The following is a 19,116-nucleotide window of genomic DNA, read 5'->3' as shown; positions in this document are numbered from 1 at the left end:
GGTTATTTAGTAGTTCTTCTGGAGGACGAACTAAAATGCACACATTGTTAAACTGCCATCTTGACCCGGCTCACCAGAACTGACATCTTAACTATATTTATTCCAATCCATGAACACAGTATGCCCTTCCATTTATTTAGGTCTTCTGTGATTTATTTTAGCAATTTCTTGTAGTTTTCTTTGTAAAGGTCTTTTGTATCCTTAATTAAATTTATTCCTAAATATTTTATTCTTTTGATTGCAATTGTAAATGGAATTTTTTTCATGATTTCCCCCTCAGATTGTTCATTACTACTGTATAGAAACACTGCAGATTTTTGAGTGTTAATCTTGTAACCTGCCACTTTTGCTGTACTCGTTTATTAGCTCTAGTAGTTTTGCTGTGGATTTTTGGGGGTTTTCAACATTTAGTATCACATCATCTGCAAACAGTAAGAGTTTTTCTTCTTCCTTTCCAATTTTGATGCCTTGTATTTCTTTTTCTTGTCTAATTGCTCTGGCTAGAACTTCCAACACAGTGTTGAATAACAATGGTGATAGTGGACATCCTTGTCTTATTCCTGATTTTGGAATGGCTTTTAAAAAGAGAATTTATTAAGTTGCAAGTTTACAGGTCTAAGGCCATAAAAATGTCCAAACTAAGGCATCTAGATAAAGATACCTTGACTCAAGAAAGGCCAGTGTCTGCCACATGGGAAGGCATGTGGCTGATGTCCTCTGGTTCTTGTTCCCAGTTCCATTGTTTCCAGCTTCTGATGCCAGTGGTTTCCACTCTAAGCATCTGTGGGCCTTCACTTAGCTCCTCTAGGACACAACTTGGGTTCTGGCTTGCTTAGCATCTCATGGGAAGTCACATGGTGACATTTGCTGGGCTCTGCATCTCCAGATGTCTGTGTCTAGGCATCCGCTCTCTCTGTCAGCTCTCCAAACGTCTCCAAATGTCTGTGTCTCTGTCAGTCTGAAGCAACAGTGTTTCCTCTAAAATGTCCCACCTTTTAAAGGACTCCAGGAAACTAGTGAAGACCTACCTTGAATGGGCGTTGTCATATCACCATCTAATCAAAAGGTCATACCTACAATTGAGAGGGTCAGTCTCCATGGAAGCAATCTAATCAAAGTTTTCCATCCTACAATATTTTTTTGTCTTTTTTAGAACGTATGTTTTTGAGATATCTTCCGGCACTGTAAGATGATGTATGATATCATCATATAGTTATGATGTATGATATCATCATATAGTTATATATTCATCATGGTGATCATTTTTAGAATATTTACATCACTCCAGAAAAAGAAATAAAAAGAAAAAAACCCATACATCCCAAACCCCTTGACCACTAGTATTGCAATCTACCAAAATTTTCCCCCTTATCCCTCCCCCACACTATTATTTATTTATTTTTTGTCCTTATTTTTTTACTCATCTGTTCATACCCTGGATAAAGAGAGCATCAATCACAAGGTTTCACAATCAGAAAGTCAATATTACAAAAGCTATATAGTTATACAATTGTCTTCAAGAATGAAGGCTACTGAGTTGGCGACTGCGCTTTGGTGGTGGTGGCCAAGGCAGAAAAGGTGAAAATGGTGGCAACAGCTCTGGGGTTTGCATACCAGGATATTTTGGCCACTGCTGCTGCTTACACCTGGTATATACAAATGGCTGATTAGGATTCTCAGGACTATTTTTCATTTTTGAGAGCCGCTGGTACACCCTGTCCGGGCCCTCCTGAAGTGGTGGTGTTCTAACAGCCTCAGGATCATAGAATGTAGGAAAAAAAGGTAGTTTCTGAGAGCTAAGAGAAGATGATGATTAATACACAAGGCTGAGAATGCAGCACCCTATTTTCCACAGTGGACACTGATGAAATACAAGCCAAATGACCAAGGTTAGATTGCTTTATTCACCAAGTAGAAGCATTCTCTACAACCCTGCCAGCTTATTTGGATTCCCATTCCAGCTGACCACAAAGCCCATGGTTACTTCTACTTGTAATGGAACATGGAATGTGGCCCCTTCAGGAGAGGTATTTTCAAACTCTTCATCTTGTGAACTGGCGGGTTCTGGATCCGGGAATAACATGTTGAAACTGGATAATAAATCTCCTAATGGAGTAAGTGACTATTCAAAGATCAGGGTGATGGTAACTCGAGATCAGTCATGTAAAGTCTTACCTTCCTTTGGTTTTACTTTAAACTCAGCAGGCTATAATAGAAGATCAGGTGGCTATCACCATAGCAAAGGCAATCTAGAGAGTCCCTTAATGTGGAAGCCTCAGCAAAAAGTTGTAACAGAGATGATTTCTGAAGAGGGTGGCAAAGGTCTGAGGCAGCCCCATAATATGGTGGAGGAGGGTGTTCAAAAGAGGAAAGAGAGAAGTACCGAAGGTTATTAGAGCAACTTAAAGAAGGTGGTCATGGAAACTCTGTCTCTCCTATAACTTCAAACCATTATAGTTCTCAAAGAAGTCAGAGGCTGGGGGCGGAGATCAAAATCATGGAATCAGAAAAACTCAGTTTGTTCCAAAGCAGTGTAGGATTGTTGAAATAAGTGGGCTTCTGGGTGGGCCGCAGTGGCTCAGCAGGCAGAGTTCTCGCCTGCCATATTGGAGACCTGGGTTCGTTTCCTGTTGCCTGCCCATGCAAAAAAAAAAAGAAAGAAAGAAAGAAGTGGGCCTCTGTATTCACTGAGAAATGAAAAGAGGTATTCAAAGGGGAGAATTTCTGATGCAGAGAAGACTTGGAATCAGACTTGAAAATGAAGGTAAGAGAGGACACCAACTGGAACCTGACCTATCTGAAGAAGTGTCAGCCTGACTCTGCCTGGGCAGTGGAAGCAATGGCTTACTCAGGAGGAAAATGTCAATACTTGAGACAAAAGAAAAAAAATTGTTCAAGCACAGAGAGGGAAGGAAGGGTGTATGATCTTCTTGAACTTACAGAGGACCTGGAAAAAGAAATCAGTAATGCATTAGACCATGGCCCACAGGATGAGATCCTAAATAGTGCTTTCAAATTGTGAATCACTCACAGTGAAATCCAGACCTTGAAGAATTATCACTGACTCAACAATGAAGTCATCAGTTTTTACATGAATCTTCTGGTGGAAAGAAATAAAAAGCAAGGCTATCCAGTACTCCATGCGTTTAGTACTTTCTTCTATCCTAAATTAAGGTCTAGGGGTTACCAAGCACTGAAAAGATGGACCAAAGAATAATCTTTGAACAAGAGCTTATTCTGGCTCCTGTTCATCAGCATTGGAGCCTGGTGGTGATACACCTAAGAAAAAAGTACCTTAAATATCTGAACTCTATGGGACAAAAGAGCCATAGGATCTGTGAGATTCTCCTTCAGTACTTTTAAGATGAAAGTAAGACCAAAAGAAATATAGATCTGAATCTTTTAGAATGGACCCGCTACAGCATGAAGCCACATGAGATTCCACAACAGATGAATGGGAGTGATTGTGGAATGTTTACTTGTAAATAAGCAGATTATGTCTCTTGGGACAAACTTATTACATTTGCTCAGTACCAGATACCTCTCCTGGAAGAAGATGGTGTGGGAAATCTTTCATCAGCAGTTGGTGTGAGAATGCCTTGCCTGTTCCTTTAGCTGCTGGTGGTTCTTTCACAGACAGTTCCATACCTCATGCATTGTGGGCTAAAAAGTCTTGTATCACCTCTGTTCTCTTCTAGGTTCTGAGCTGTCAAAATGCATGAAGGCTTTTGACTACACCCCAGTCCTGATTTGGTGTGCAGAAGACTGCTTGCAACCCTGTTTGTAAGGGCTGTTCCTGCTCAGAGCCCTGGACTATTCAATCCCCATAAGAACAAATGCTAGTTACACTTGTTTGTTTTTTTAATTTTTTCCCCCATTGAATGTGGGAAATTCAGTATTTATTCTATGAATTGTTTTCTCTGTATGTTTGTTCATATGTATTCATTTGCTTACTCATTTGCAAGCATAAGTGGGCAGTGGCCATTTCCCCCTGCTCTTTTACAGAAGCTCAGAATTACTTGTTGGAACTATTTATTTCTGAACGGAATGTTAATCCAGCTGCCACTCCCTGCTGAAGATCTGGAAGGTGATCAGTGATGGGAGGAAGAAAGGGTTCATTGACTTCTCTAACACTGGAGCAGCAACTCCCAATTTGAAGCTGGAGGTCTTTTTATTTCCTTTCTGAGGCTTGAAAATGCCAGGATTGGTGATTCCAATCCACCACAAATGCAGGGAGAGGGTCTACTCATGGCTTGGATCATGGTGGAGGAATTACTAGAGTTCCGCTGTGATGAAGTTCTGCCACAGGTTTAATGTCTCATCACAAGAAGGAATTCAGGATTGAGACAAGCAAGGTTAACTGAGGAATAAAGTTTATTAAAGAAAAAGAAAATTCACACTTGAGAGGTAAGCATGGGCATGCTCAAGGGAGAGATGTGCTCCAGGTTGTTTGGTACATGGGTTTTTATGGGTGAGCTGTGTGTGAGGTTTGGAGACTAGAATTTTCCATTCCCCTCTAACTTTTGTTTTTCCCTCCTTGTTCTTCTTCTGTCCTTTTCATCTTAAGCAAACAACTGTTTCCCAGAAGTTTTATCCGTGACTTGTATTTGAGCAACTCATCTTGTTTTGCTTTCCTGTGATTAAGCAATATATTCTGTTTTGTTCAAGTGCTCTGGGCTCCAGGAATGTGATTGTTCTCTTCACATGCCCTCACCCTCTATCCAGTCCTGAAGGCGCCTCAAGGTCTGCTTAGACCTTAGTCTAACCTGCCTCAACACCTCCCTGAGAGAGCTGTCCACTCTTATTCTTAAGAGGTAGTCGAGGTGTAGCAGTCTATTTTCTCGATCTTCTGCTGATCAGGGATTGTAGTCTCTGTTTGGTGGTGTAGAACTCTCTGGCAACTCTAGATGAGAGTTCAGTGTTGAGGGTGGGGGGAAGAGGGCTCAATGAACCTATGAGTCATCATGAGTCTGACCTGGAGGAGACAGATTTAACAGGGAGGTTAAAGATGCATAGTATGCATAAAAGAACAGCGAGCAGGAATTAGAGGTCCCAAGAAAAGGAAAAATGAAAATAACAGGCTGAGGAAGGGAAAAGGCTGTTTCCAATCTGTCCCTGTATTTTCACAGAGACATTCTGATTGATATATTAGATCTTTGATATTTTGTTGGAGTTTTCCTGATTGATTTAAATAAAAACAGCATTCCTCTTTTAGGAAGAGACAGGTTCCTCCCTGGGCTACTATAACTAGGTCCAAGGCACGCCTATTTTGAAGGACTATAGCAGCTAAAGACTCTACCTGGGTTTGGAAGAGACCCAAAGCCTGTGCTATGGTTGCTAAACTGTGAGATAATTCTAGAGAAAGATTATGATGAAATTGATGGCTAATGACTAAGGTCCCTATTATTCCCAAACAAGTGCTGATGCAAAGAGAGATATTAAGATAAGGACTGCTCTTTCCTGACTCGAAAAGGAGTAAAAGTCTTGGAGGGATACTTGGGTAGAGCCATTTAGGTAGTAGAGCTGGGGGCTTACATAAGCTAAAGACAAGATCCTGTCCAGTTGCAGGGCAGAGTTAGGTAGGTATAATTTCCATAGAGGAAAAATAACCCCTCTTCTGTTTTGAGGGTAGCATCAAAGAATAGAGTAGCAAGATGTCCACAGATTGAGGTGAAGCAGGTCATCCATCCAGTCCTGTACTCCACAAGTGTGTTTGTTAGGGTCCGCTTCCGGGTGTGAAGGCATATTTTGGAAAGGCTCATACAGATGGCAGTTAAGGGAGAAAGAAACAGTGATGATGTTTCCGGGTGTTCATAAAAAAGAATGTCAGGTGGCTTCTTATTTTGCCAGGTCATATTAACAAAAAATAATGCTGGGGTCTACTTTACAGCATTCATCCTGTTGAGTAGTAGTTTTTACAAAAAACTTTGGATTTGGCCTATTGTACAAACCTGGGTTCTGTCCTGGCAATTAATAAGGGATCGGTTAAAAAAAAATCTTCTCTTCATCTAACTTGGCAGTGAAAAAATATTTGGGATTGTTACTGAAAGTGGGACATCCTAGCAAGGGGTTTCCTTGAGCCCGGGTTTTAGTGCCTTAGCTCATTACTTCAAGGTCCCATGTACTTCTCTTTGGGTAGATGTATATAATGGACTTGCATAGATTAAGCGGTATTTCCCCCAAGCATGGTCCATTGGTGGAATTGGACTTGATACAGAAAGTGAAAGTAGAATTAGGGGCTATTATCACTTTGGAGTACACAACACCTATAATGGGAGGTGTCACAGGTTGATGAGCTTTAAGTTGCTTCAGAAGGTAGGAAAATGCCCCTGGAAATTAAGCTAAGGGATCCCACATATAATGAGACCATGGTTCTTGTTTTAGTCTACGAAAGCTGCCAGAATGCAAGGTACCAGAGATGGATTGGCTTTTAATAAAAGGGGATTTATTTGGTTAAAAACATATAGTTCTTCAGAGGAAAGGTAACTAACTTAACACAGGAAGGCACAGGGTGATCTCTGCTGGCCTCTGGGTTCCAACAACTTTCCCCAGGGTGATTTCTTTCTGCATCTCTAAAGGCCTGGGCTGAGCTGCTTGGGATGTGCTGCGTTGAGCACTCTCATTTAAGCTTCCAGCCAATCAAATCAAACATCATTCATTGCAGCAGGCACACCTCCTAGCTTACTGCAGATGTAATCAACAACAGATGAGGTTCACGTGCCATTGGCTCATGTCCACAGCAATAGAACTAGGCACCTACTTGGCCAAGTTGACACCTGAACTTAACTACCACAATTCTGTACGCTGCAGAGTTGGGGAAATGAAGAGATTCACAGTTCTCCAGAACTTGCTGTTGGCAGGCCATCCTAGGGTGGCCAGATATTGATGTGTACAGATCCAATAATTGGATAGATGTAGGTGTTGGGTAGCATATTGAACAAGGGTCTTCAATGGGTGTTCAGCGACAGTTATGGGTAGGCTGCTGAGGAGAATGAAAAGGAGGCCTGATTTATGGCTCATAATACAAGGTGGTATGCTAAGCTTTGGGTTTTTTGTTTGTTTGTTTGTTTTACATGGCAGGCTCCTGGAATCGAACCTGGCATAGCTGGCGAGAACTCTGCCACTGAGCCACCACTACCCACCCTAGCTTTGTTTTTCAGATAAAAGCTTTAGTCCTTCTAATGGTTGGCACTCGAAAGACTTCTCCTATACAGGAAGGTTGAGAAATTTTTCACAGACAAGCTTCACCCTGTATAGTTGCACTCAGCTGGAGATTCCACTGATCTTGACTGCTGTAGGGGTGATAAGAGTTACAGAATAAGATCCCTTCTATTTAGGTTAGAGCTGGAAGTCCAGGCTGCTCTCATGCCAGGTTTTGATTAGGACAGAGCCTCCAGGTTTTATTTTAGGTAGAGGTAGATTAGAGCCTGGGGCTAAGAAGAATTGAGCTCCTAGGTCCTGAATAAGCTTCTGAGTTGTTTCTAACTAGGTAAAGTATTTGATAAAATGATGGGTTTCTGGATCTAATTCTAGATCTTGGGTCAAGAATGGCCTCCCCGGTCACGTGATTCCCTGGGCGGCTTGTAGGCTGCGCCCGGGGCTGGGTAATAAGGGTAGATGAAAGGAGCATCAGACGCAAGGTTTTCACAATCACATGGTCACACTGTGAAAGCTGTATCATTATGCAATCATCTTCAAGGAACATGGCTACTAGACACAGCTCTACATTTTCAGGTACTTCCCTCCAACCTCTCCATTACGTCTTAACTAAAAAGGTGATATCTGGGGGACTTCCGGAGAAGATGGCGGCTTAGTAAGATGCACGGGTCTTAGTTCCTCCTCCAGAACAGCTACAAGGGAAGTAGAAACGATACAGAACAGCTCCCAGAGCCACGACAGAGACCAAGAAGACAGGGTACCCCATTCTGGAATGGCTGACTGGCTGGGAGAACCCGCTCCGGTGAGATCGCCGAGGGGCGCGGGCTTCCCCGGGCCGGGACGGCAGGTGGCCGGAGTCTCTCCTTCCTTCCTTCCCGGGCCGGCTGGGAGAATTGGACAGGCGGTCCCCTCAAGCCGTGGTGGCTTGCGCCCCCCCCCCACCACGCATGGCCCCCCAGACCAGCTGGGAGAATTGGATCGGAGATCCCCAAGCCGCAGAGAACGGCGACAGGGGTCCCTTCCAAACACGTGGCTTCCCGATCCGGCTGGGAACAGTGGATAGGCACTCCCCCAAGCCGCGGCGGCTGGCGCCCCCCCGCCATGCTTGGTGCCCCGGACCGGCTGGGAAATTTGGACAGGCGATCCCCCAAGCCGCAGAGGCCGGCGACCCTCCCCACGCGCGGATCCCCGGGCCAGCTGGGAGATGTGGATTGGCACGCCCCCAAGCCGCTTAGGCTGGCGACCCCCCCCCACAGCGAGAGTTTTCCGAAGTTAAAGGAGCCACAGCATCTTTTACTGGTGGGACCCGCAGAGAGATGAGCGCCACGAGTGCCACCTACTGGACAGGATAAGAAAAACAGAGCACAGAGAGTTCACAGAAAAATCTTTCAACCTGCTGGGTCTCACACCCAGGGAAATCTGATTAAATGCCCAGACGCCAGCAGATGATAACGGATCATGCTCAGAAAATTGAAGATATGGCGCAGTCAAAGGAACAAACCAATAGTTCACATGAGATACAGGAGCTGAGACAACTAATGCTGAATATACGAACAGAAATGGAAAACCTCTTCAAAAACCAAATCGATAAATTGGGGGAGGACATGAAGAAAACATGGGCTGAACAAAAAGAAGAAATAGAAAAACTGAAAAAACAAATCACAGAACTTATGGGAGTGAAGGACAAAGTAGAAAAGCTGGAAAAAACAATGGATACCTACAATGGCAGATTTAAAGAGACAGAAGCTAGAATTAGTGAATTGGAGGATGGAACATCTGAATTCCAAAAAGAAACAGAAACTATAGGGAAAAGAATAGAAGAATTTGAACAGGGGATCAGGGAACTGAATGACAATATGAAGTGCACAAATATACATGTTGTGGGTGTCCCAGAAGGAGAAGAGAAGGGAAAAGGAGGAGAAAAACTAATGGAAGAAATTATCATGGAAAATTTCCCAACTCTCATGAAAGACCTAAAATTACAGATCCAAGAAGTGCAGCGCACCCCAAAGAGAATAGACCCAAATAGGCGTTCTCCAAGACACTTACTAGTTAGAATGTCAGAGGTCAAAGAGAAAGAGAGGATCTTGAAAGCATCAAGAGAAAAACAATCCATCACATACAAGGGAGACCCAATAAGACTAAGTGTAGATTTCTCAGCAGAAACCATGGAAGCTAGAAGACAGTGGTATGATATATTTAAATTACTAAAAGAGAAAAACTGCCACCAAGAATTCTATATCCAGCAAAATTGTCCTCCAAAAATGAGGGAGAAATTAAAACATTCTCAGACAAAAAGTCACTGAGAGAATCTGTGACCAAGAGACCAGCTCTGCAAGAAACACTAAAGGGAACACTAGAGTCAGATACGAAAAGACAGAAGAGAGAGGTATGGAGAAGAGTGTAGAAAGAAGGAAAATCAGATATGATATATATAATACAAAAGGCAAAATGGTAGAGGAAAATATTATCCAAACAGTAATAACACTAAATGTTAATGGACTGAATTCCCCAATCAAAAGACATAGACTGGCAGAATGGATTAAAAAACAGGATCCTTCTATATGCTGTCTACAGGAAACACATCTTAGACCCAAAGATAAACATAGGTTGAAAGTGAAAGGTTGGGAAAAGATATTTCATGCAAATAACAACCAGAAAAGAGCAGGAGTAGCTATACTAATATCCAACAAATTAGACTTCAAATGTAAAACAGTTAAAAGAGACAAAGAAGGGCACTATCTACTAATAAAAGGAACAATTAAACAAGAAGACATAACAATCATAAATATTTATGCACCGAACCAGAATGCCCCAAAATACGTGAGGAATACACTGCAAACACTGAAAAGGGAAATAGACACATATACCATAATAGTTGGAGACTTCAATTCCCCACTCTCATCAATGGACAGAACATCTAGACAGAGGATCAATAAAGAAATAGAGAATCTGAATATTACTATAAATGAGCTAGACTTAACAGACATAGGACATTACATCCCGCAACAGCAGGATACACCTTTTTCTCAAGTGCTCATGGATCATTCTCAAAGAGAGACCATATGCTGGGTCACAAAGCAAGTCTTAACAAATTTAAAAAGATTGAAATCATACGCAACACTTTCTCAGATCATAAAGGAATGAAGTTGGAAATCAATAATAGGCCGAGTGCCAGAAAATTCACAAATACGTGGAGGCTCAACAGCACGCTCTTAAACAACGAGTGGGTCAAAGAAGAAATTGCAAGAGAAATTAGTAAATACCTCGAGGCGAATGAAAACGAAAACACAACATATCAAAACCTATGGGACGCAGCAAAGGCAGTGTTAAGATGGAAATTTATTGCCCTAAATGCCTATATCAGAAAAGAAGAAAAGGCAAAAATGCAGGAATTAACTGTCCACTTGGAAGAACTGGAGAAAGAACAGCAAACTAACCCCAAAGCAAGCAAAAGGAAAAAAATAACAAAGATTAGAGCAGAAATAAATGAAATTGAAAACATGAAAACAATAGAGAAAATCAATAAGACCAGAAGTTGGTTCTATGAGAAAATCAATAAGATTGATGGGCCCTTAGCAAGATTGACAAAAAGAAGAAGAGAGAGGATGCAAATAAATAAGATCAGAAATGGAAGAGGAGACATAACCACTGACCTCACAGAAATAAAGGAGGTAATAACAGGATACTATGAACAACTTTACGCTAATAAATACAACAATTTAGATGAAATGGACGGGTTCCTGGAAAGACATGAACAACCAGCTTTGACTCAAGAAGAAATAGATGACCTCAACAAACCAATCACAAGTAAAGAAATTGAATCAGTCATTCAAAAGCTTCCTAAAAAGAAAAAAGTCCAGGACCAGACAGCTTCACATGTGAATTCTATCAAACATTCCAGAAAGAATTAGTACCAACTCTCCTCAAACTCTTCAAAAAAATTGAAGTGGAGGGAAAGCTACCTAATTCATTCTATGAAGCCAACATCACCCTCATACCAAAACCAGACAAAGGTATTACAAAAAAAGAAAACTATAGACCAATCTCTCTAATGAATATAGATGCAAAAATCCTCAACAAAATTCTAGCAAATCGAATCCAACAACACATTAAAAGAATTATACATCATGACCAAGTAGGATTCATCCCAGGTATGCAAGGATGGTTCAACATAAGAAAATCAATTAATGTAATACACCACATCAACAAATCAAAGCAGAAAAATCACATGATCATCTCAATTGATGCAGAGAAGACATTTGACAAGATTCAACATCCTTTCCTGTTGAAAACACTTCAAAAGATAGGAATACAAGGGAACTTCCTTAAAATGATAGAGGGAATATATGAAAAACCCACAGCCAATATCATCCTCAATGGGGAAAAATTGAAAACTTTCCCCCTAAGATCAGGAACAAGACAAGGATGTCCACTATCACCACTGTTATTCAACATTGTGTTGGAGGTTCTAGCCAGAGCAATTAGACAAGAAAAAGAAATACAAGGCATCAAAATTGGAAAGGAAGAAGTAAAACTATCACTGTTTGCAGATGATATGATAGTATACGTCGAAAACCCGGAAAAATCCGCAACAAAACTACTAGAGCTAATAAATGAGTACAGCAAAGTAGCAGGTTACAAGATCAACATTCAAAAATCTGTAGCATTTCTATACCCTAGTAATGAACAAGCTGAGGGGGAAATCAAGAAACGAATCCCATTTACAATTGCAACTAAAAGAATAAAATACCTAGGAATAAATTTAATTAAAGAGACAAAAAACCTATATAAGGAAAACTACAAAAAACTGTTAAAAGAAATCACAGAAGACCTAAATAGATGGAAGGGCATACCGTGTTCAAGGATTGGAAGACTAAATATAGTTAAGATGTCAATCCTACCTAAATTGATTTACAGATTCAATGCAATACCAATCAAAATCCCAACAACTTATTTTTCAGAAATAGAAAAAACAATAAGCAAATTTATCTGGAAGGGCAGGATGCCCTGAATTGCTAAAAGTATCTTGAGGAAGCTGGAGGTCTCATGCTGCCAGACTTTAAGGCATATTATGAAGCCACAGTGGTCAAAACAGCATGGTATTGGCATAAAGATAGATATATCGACCAATGGAATCGAATAGAGTGCTCAGATATAGACCCTCTCATCTATGGACATTTGATCTTTGATAAGGCAGTCAAGCCAACTCACCTGGGACAGAACAGTCTCTTCAATAAATGATGCCTAGAGAACTGGATATCCATATGCAAAAGAATGAAAGAACTGGATATCCATATGCAAAAGAATGAAAGAACACCCGTATCTCACACCCTATACAAAAGTTAACTCAAAATGGATCAAAGATCTAAACATTAGGTCTAAGACCATAAAACAGTTAGAGGAAAATGTAGGGAGATATCTTATGAAACTTACAATTGGAGCTGGTTTTATGGACCTTAAACCTAAAGCAAGAGCACTGAAGAAGGAAATAAATAAATGGGAGCTCCTCAAAATTAAACACTTTTGTGCATCAAAGAACTTCATCAAGAAAGTAGAAAGACAGCCTACACAATGGGAGACAATATTTGGAAATGACATATCAGATAAAGGTCTAGTATCCAGAATTTATAAAGAGATTGTTCAACTCAACAACAAAAAGACAGCCAACCCAATTACAAAATGGGAAAAAGACTTGAACAGACACCTCTCAGAAGAGGAAATACGGATGGCCAAGAGGCACATGAAGAGATGCTCAATGTCCCTGGCCATTAGAGAAATGCAAATCAAAACCACAATGAGATATCACCTCACACCCACCAGAATGGCCATTATCAACAAAACAGAAAATGACAAGTGCTGGAGAGGATGCGAAGAAAGAGGCACACTTATCCACTGTTGGTGGGAATGTCAAATGGTGCAACCACTGTGGAAGGCAGTTTGGCAGTTCCTCAAAAAGCTGAATATAGAATTGCCATACGACCCAGCAATACCATTGCTAGGTATCTACTCAAAGGACTTAAGGGCAAAGACACAAATGGACATTTGCACACCAATGTTTATAGCAGCGTTATTTACAATTGCAAAGAGATGGAAACAGCCAAAATGTCCATCAACAGAAGAGTGGCTAAACAAACTGTGGTATATACATACGATGGAATATTATGCAGCTTTAAGACAAGATAAACTTATGAAGCATGTAATAACATGGATGGACCTAGAGAATATTATGCTGAGTGAGTCCAGCCAAAAACTAAAGGACAAATACTGTATGGTCCCACTGATGTGAACGGACATTCGAGAATAAACTTGAAATATGTCATTGGTAACAGAGTCCAGCAGGAGTTAGAAACAGGTTAAGATAATGGGTAATTGAAGCTGAAGGGATACAGACTGTGCAACAGGACTAGATACAAAAACTCAAAAATGGACAGCACAATAATACCTAATTGTAAAGTAATCATGTTAAAACACTGAATGAAGCTGCATCTGAGCTATAGGGTTTTTTTTGTTTGTCTGTTTGTTTGTTTGTTTGTGTCTTTTTTTTCTTTTTGTTTTCTCTTTTTTTTACTATTATTATTATTTTTATTTTTTTCTCTATATTAACATTCTATATTTTTCTCTGTTGTTTTGCTAGTTCTTTTCCTAAATCGATGCAAATGTACTAAGAAATGATGATCATGCATCTATGTGATGATGTTAAGAATTACTGATTGCACATTTAGAATGGAATGATTTCTAAATGTTGTGTTAATTTCTTTTTTTTCTTTAATTAATAAAAAAAAGTGAAAAAAAAAAAAAAAGAATGGCCTCCCCATCACTTCTCTGCCTTTTGGCTAAGATCAAGTGTAATATCTGTTCTTATCAGTTTAATATCTGATATGTCCTTTATCCGAGGACAATATATTAAATGGATTTTTGGAGCAGGGAGATGGAATAGGAGTTTGCTCCGTCCACTCCACGCCTCAACCTGGTATTGCAGTACTTCCAGGAACGGTGCACCCCTCCTCAATTGCGGTGTGAACTAGCAGACTTGACTTTTCCTTGCTCTCCTGCCTTGCTCCTGTTCTTTACCAGACCGGGTTGTCCAGAGTTCTCTTCGTGTCTTTCCCCCTGAGCTGCTTGTGCTGTCGTTTCTTCTTCGCCTCTTTTTTTCTTTCCTTCCTGCTATCATGTCCTTTATTCGTGGCAATGGCCAACTCAGGTTTTGCGCAAGTGGTAAATAAATGCTAGGTAGTAAGTCTTGTGTGAGCGCTTTACTTGTGCTGCACGCAGGCCCTTTCGTTCGATACTTTCCAACCTACGAGAGACCTTCTCCTTCTCGCCATCAACTGCATCAGCTGCTTCTAGCTCACTCTCTCTGTTCTATCCTAGGTCTTACGCAAAAAAAAAAAAAAAATGGCCTCCCATAGAACAAATGTTGAAATAAATTTAGATTGGAATGCTGGTGATTGATTGGGGTGGTATGGTATGTATGAATTTTTTTCTGTTTTCTGTTTATTTCTTTTTCCAAGATATGATCATGATGATGAGTATGCAACTATGTGATGATATTGTGAATTACTGATTATATATGTAGAACAGAATGATCCAAAGTTAAGAATGTTTGCATTTGTTTGATGTTTTTTGGTATTTAAAAAAAAATTTTTTTAATTAATAATAAAAAAAAAATGGCCTTCCATAGATCATTTCAAAACAGCTGAATTAGAGAGGTTTTCTGGGTGCTAAATATATCCTGAGGAAGGCCATAGAAAGATTTGGAACCCAGGACCTATGGGTTTCCTCACATATTTTATCAAGGATTTGCTTTAAATTCCGCTTAGATCTTTCAACTTCCCTGGATGATTGGGGTCTCCATGTGCAAAGAAGGTAGCATTTTATACCAAGAGCGGTGGCTATTCCTTGGGTTATTTTAGTAACAAAGGTCAGTCCATTGTCACTTTGAATAGATATAGGCAGGCTGAATTTAGGAATGATTTATTTGAGGAGTTTAGAAACTTTATTTGCTATGTATTTTGTTGTTGTTAGTTTTTTTTTTTTTTCTGGGTGAGGAAAGTGTCTATTTAGCTGGTAAAGGTATCTACAAAACTAGAAGGTATTTGAACACTTGGCAAGATGGCATATAAACCTGTCAGTCTTCCCCAAGGTATGCCCCTCTTCTTTGAACTGGGGGTGTTAAAGCTAGAGGCTGGGTAAGGTTTCCAGAATTTGGATTATTTATGGCACAGAGTACACAGCTTTTAGTGACCCTTTTAATGGTTTTAATTAAAATTTGTCCTCCAAACATGCCTTGTGCCAGGGAGATAAAGGCATCCCTGCCTAGATGGATAAATTGATGAAGGCCCTGAAGGACAGTCCATTGAATGTCACTAAGCAGGAAAATTTTCCCTTCCTTAGTAAGCCATCCATCTGCCTCTCGTTCATACCCAGACTTCTTTGCTAGTTCTTTTTCCTCCTGTGTGTAAGCAGGGTGCATCAGTGGGAGAGAAATATTAGGGATTAATGTCATTATAGGAGCTGTATTTTGTGTAAGCTGCTTTGGCAACCCTATCTGCCTTGGCATTTCCTTTGGCAACAAGGAAGTCAGACTTTTGGTGCCCTTGATAGTGGATTATTGCAACCTCCCAAGGAAGCAATACAGCTTCTAGAAAGTTGGGAATTTCTTGTTTATGCTTGATAAGAGACTTATCTTTAGTGAGCAGACCCCTTTCCTTCCAGATGGCAGAGTGGGTATACAACACTAGAAAGGCATATTTAGAGTTAGTATTGAGGTTGACTCTTTTTTTGGTTGCTAGTGTTAGTCCCTGAGTAAAAGCTACAAGCTTAGCTTTCTGTACCCAGGTCCCAGAGGGTAAGGGCTTTGCCTTAATAACTTCATTCAAGAATACTATAGCATATCCTGCCTTCCTCTTACAAAACTGCTCCCATTTGTAAACCATTCTAACTCTGGGTTGGATAGCGGTTGATCTTGTATGTCTGGTCCACTAGAGTAATTCTGAGCTGAGGTTTCTATAGATGAGCGCCCAAGAGGTGCATCCTCTTGCCTTGGGCTTACAGGCAATAGGGTGGCCGGGTTTAGGATACTACAGAGGGGACTTTGACTTCTGGGGTGTCTTGATATTTTAGGAGTGTGCTGTTTGAGAGCCATTGATGTCCTCTTGTTTCTAGAGTGTCTCTAACTTGGTGGGGTATGTATATTACTAGGGCCTGTCTCTGCATCAGTTTGGTGGCTTGTTGTATAAGTAGGGCAGTGTTCCCCACTACTTGGAGGCAAGGTATCCACCCCTGGGCTGTGGCATCCAACAGTTTTGAAAAACATGCCACTGGTCAAGAGATGTTCCATTATTTCTCTATTAAAACTCCTAGTATTTTTCCATTTTCCTCAGTAACATCAAGTAAAAGTGCTTTTGGAAATTTGGCAGGCGCAAGATAGGCAGGCAGATGAAGGCCCTTTTAAGAGCAGTAAAGGCAGCACCTTTCAGTGCTCCTCATTCCAAGGGGGCATTATCTAGCCCTCCCAGAGGCTTCATACGGAGGCCATATTATTTCCCCAAACTGGGGTATCCAGATTTTGTAATAGCTTGCCATTCCTCAGAAGATTCTCAATTATTTCTTGGTCTGAGGCAGAGACACCGAGAGTATAGCTTGGACTCTCTTGGATGATAAAAGAGCACTCTCCTGGGGTGAGCACAAACCTGAAATAAAGAGCTTTTTGTAAGGCAATTTGGGCCTTGGAAGCTGAAACCCAATGTTTTAGTTTGCTAAAGCTGCCAGAATGCAATATGCCAGAAATGGATTGTCTTTTGTAAAGGGAATTTATTAAGTTACATGTTTATATATCTAGGACCATAAAAATGTTCAAACCAAGGCATCTAGAGAAAGAACCTTGACCCAAGAAAGGGCCGATGACATTCAGGATTTCTCTGTCAGCTAGGAAGGCATGATATCTGCTAGCTTTCTTTCCTGGCTTTTCATTTCAAATGGCTTCCCTCGGGGCATTTTCTTTCTGCATCTCCAAATGTCTCTGTCTCTGTCAACTTTGAACTTTTTCCAAAATAGTTCCCTCTTAAAGGACTCCAATAAGTGATCCACTTTGAATGGGTGGAGACATATCTCCATGGAAACCACCTAAAGCAAAGGTCCCACCCACAGTTGGATAGGTCACGCCTCCATGGAAACAACTTAATCAAAAGATCCCACCCAACAATATTGAATCAGGATTAAAGAACATGACTTTTCTGGGGCACACAACAGTTTCAAACCAGCACACCCAATATCCTCATTCAGCCAAAAAATTAAGTGTGGTAATGGTGTCCATGAGGGGGATGCTCTTCAAGTGAGACTGCATATTAACAAATCATCTACATACTGAAGAAATGTGCCAGATTTTTAATATAAGTGGGCTAAATCCTATGCTAAAGCATTTTTTTAAAGATGGGGGCTATCCCTAAATCTTTGAGATAAAACTGTCCAAGTAAGCTGGGTTGGGGTAGCATCCTCTGGCCCTTGCCATTCAAAGGCAAACAAAAGTTGAGAGTTTTTTTTAGTATTAAGAGTACACAGAAGAAGGCATCTTTTAAATCTCAGATGAGTACCATAGGGTAGAGCTAGTGATTTTGTTAAGAATGGTAAAAGGGTTGGGAATTATAGGATAAAGGGGAGTGATGAAGCTTTTCATAGCCCTTAGGTCCTGTATTAACTGGTATGTCCCATTTGGCTTCTTTACAAACAGTACAGGAGTACGGAGACTGACAAGGAATTAGGAGGCTAGTTTTTAGGAACTTTTGGATAAGGGGCTGGATATCCATTACATCTTCAGTTTTAAGGGGGTACTGCTTCTTCTTGGGAAAGGGCTGATCCTGTCTATAACTGATTATAATCAGTAAGACATGAGTGGCCCTTCCATTATTTCTGTTTCCCATACCACTGGATTGACTTAATTAATTAACTCAGGAGGGATAATCTTTTCTGGGTTTCTGGCTCTGGCCAAGGCCAGATGCATGATTATGGATTTTTCCACAAGGTCCTGAGGACTTGAAGACACAAGCAGCCTATTAGTTGGATTCGCATGCCCAATACCTGCAGCAGGTCCCTTTCTAGAAGTGGGGTAGGGCACTCTGGTACCACTAGAAACTCATGGTTCAAAATATGGGACCACTTTGACAGAGGAGAGGTTGAGTGAAGGTTCTGGCCTTAGGTTTCCCATCTACCCCTACTACAGGACAGCTTTGCAGGGACAGTGGTCCTAAGTGACAAGTCAAAACAGAGTGTCTCCAGTATCAATTTAAAAATCAATTCTTCCCTACCACATCCATGATTACCCAGGGATCATTGAGATTGATGTTCTTTGGCAATGTTCAGGGAGCCACTGATGGCTCTGGCCCTCTTCAGTCTTGCGCAGGAATGGTTATCAAGGTTCTCTGGAGGGCCTCAACTCCCCTTCAGGGTTCGATGCACTCCTGGGTCCAATGTCCAGCTTTCCCACACTTGGGGCATGGCCCCAGGGACTCTCAGCATCCCTGAGGACACTTGTACTTTCAGTGCTCTATCTTTCTGCATTTATAGCCAGATACTGCTGGCTCCTGCCCCAAGTGGCCCTGAGGCAACTGTTTTATGAACTAAACTTTATTCCTGTCCCTCCTTACCTTTTCTTCCTTTGCAACCTTGTCTTGGTTATTAAAGACAGAAAAGACCGTGATCATAAGACATTCATAAGGGTTTGTGGCCCAGTTCCCTTCTTACATCGGGAGCTAACTGACAATAAAATCAGTTTTAAATATTATTTGCCCCTCTGGGGAGTCAGAGTCTACTTGAATATATTTTTCATAGCCTCCATTAGTCTACCCTTAATTAGAGTGGGGGTTCGCTTTATCTATGTGAGTTATACTTTGTAAAATAATTTATGGTTTTGATGGTACACTTTTTTATTCCCTCTTTAGACAACTCTCATGTCCCTGG

At 40.9% G+C, this 19,116-nt stretch overlaps 1 protein-coding gene, 1 non-coding gene and 1 pseudogene across 10 annotated transcripts in view; all 3 read left to right on the top strand.

The window, feature by feature from the left end:
- The window catches only part of FAM227A (family with sequence similarity 227 member A), a 151,060-nt gene that overhangs the window by 50,372 nt on the left and 81,572 nt on the right, over positions 1–19,116 (top strand). The gene's annotated exons all lie outside the window — the stretch shown is intronic.
- Positions 1,585–3,690, top strand: LOC143689528 (sentrin-specific protease 2-like; annotated as a pseudogene).
- Positions 13,975–14,165, top strand: LOC143643074 (U2 spliceosomal RNA). Its single transcript, XR_013156115.1, has one exon. It is a non-coding gene; the product is annotated as a U2 spliceosomal RNA (small nuclear RNA).

The sequence above is a fragment of the Tamandua tetradactyla genome, chromosome 7 (assembly GCF_023851605.1).
Source record: "Tamandua tetradactyla isolate mTamTet1 chromosome 7, mTamTet1.pri, whole genome shotgun sequence".
NCBI classification, from domain to species: Eukaryota; Metazoa; Chordata; class Mammalia; order Pilosa; family Myrmecophagidae; genus Tamandua; species Tamandua tetradactyla.
Note: the sequence above shows the minus strand (reverse complement) of the source record. Positions and strands in the feature narration are given on the sequence as shown.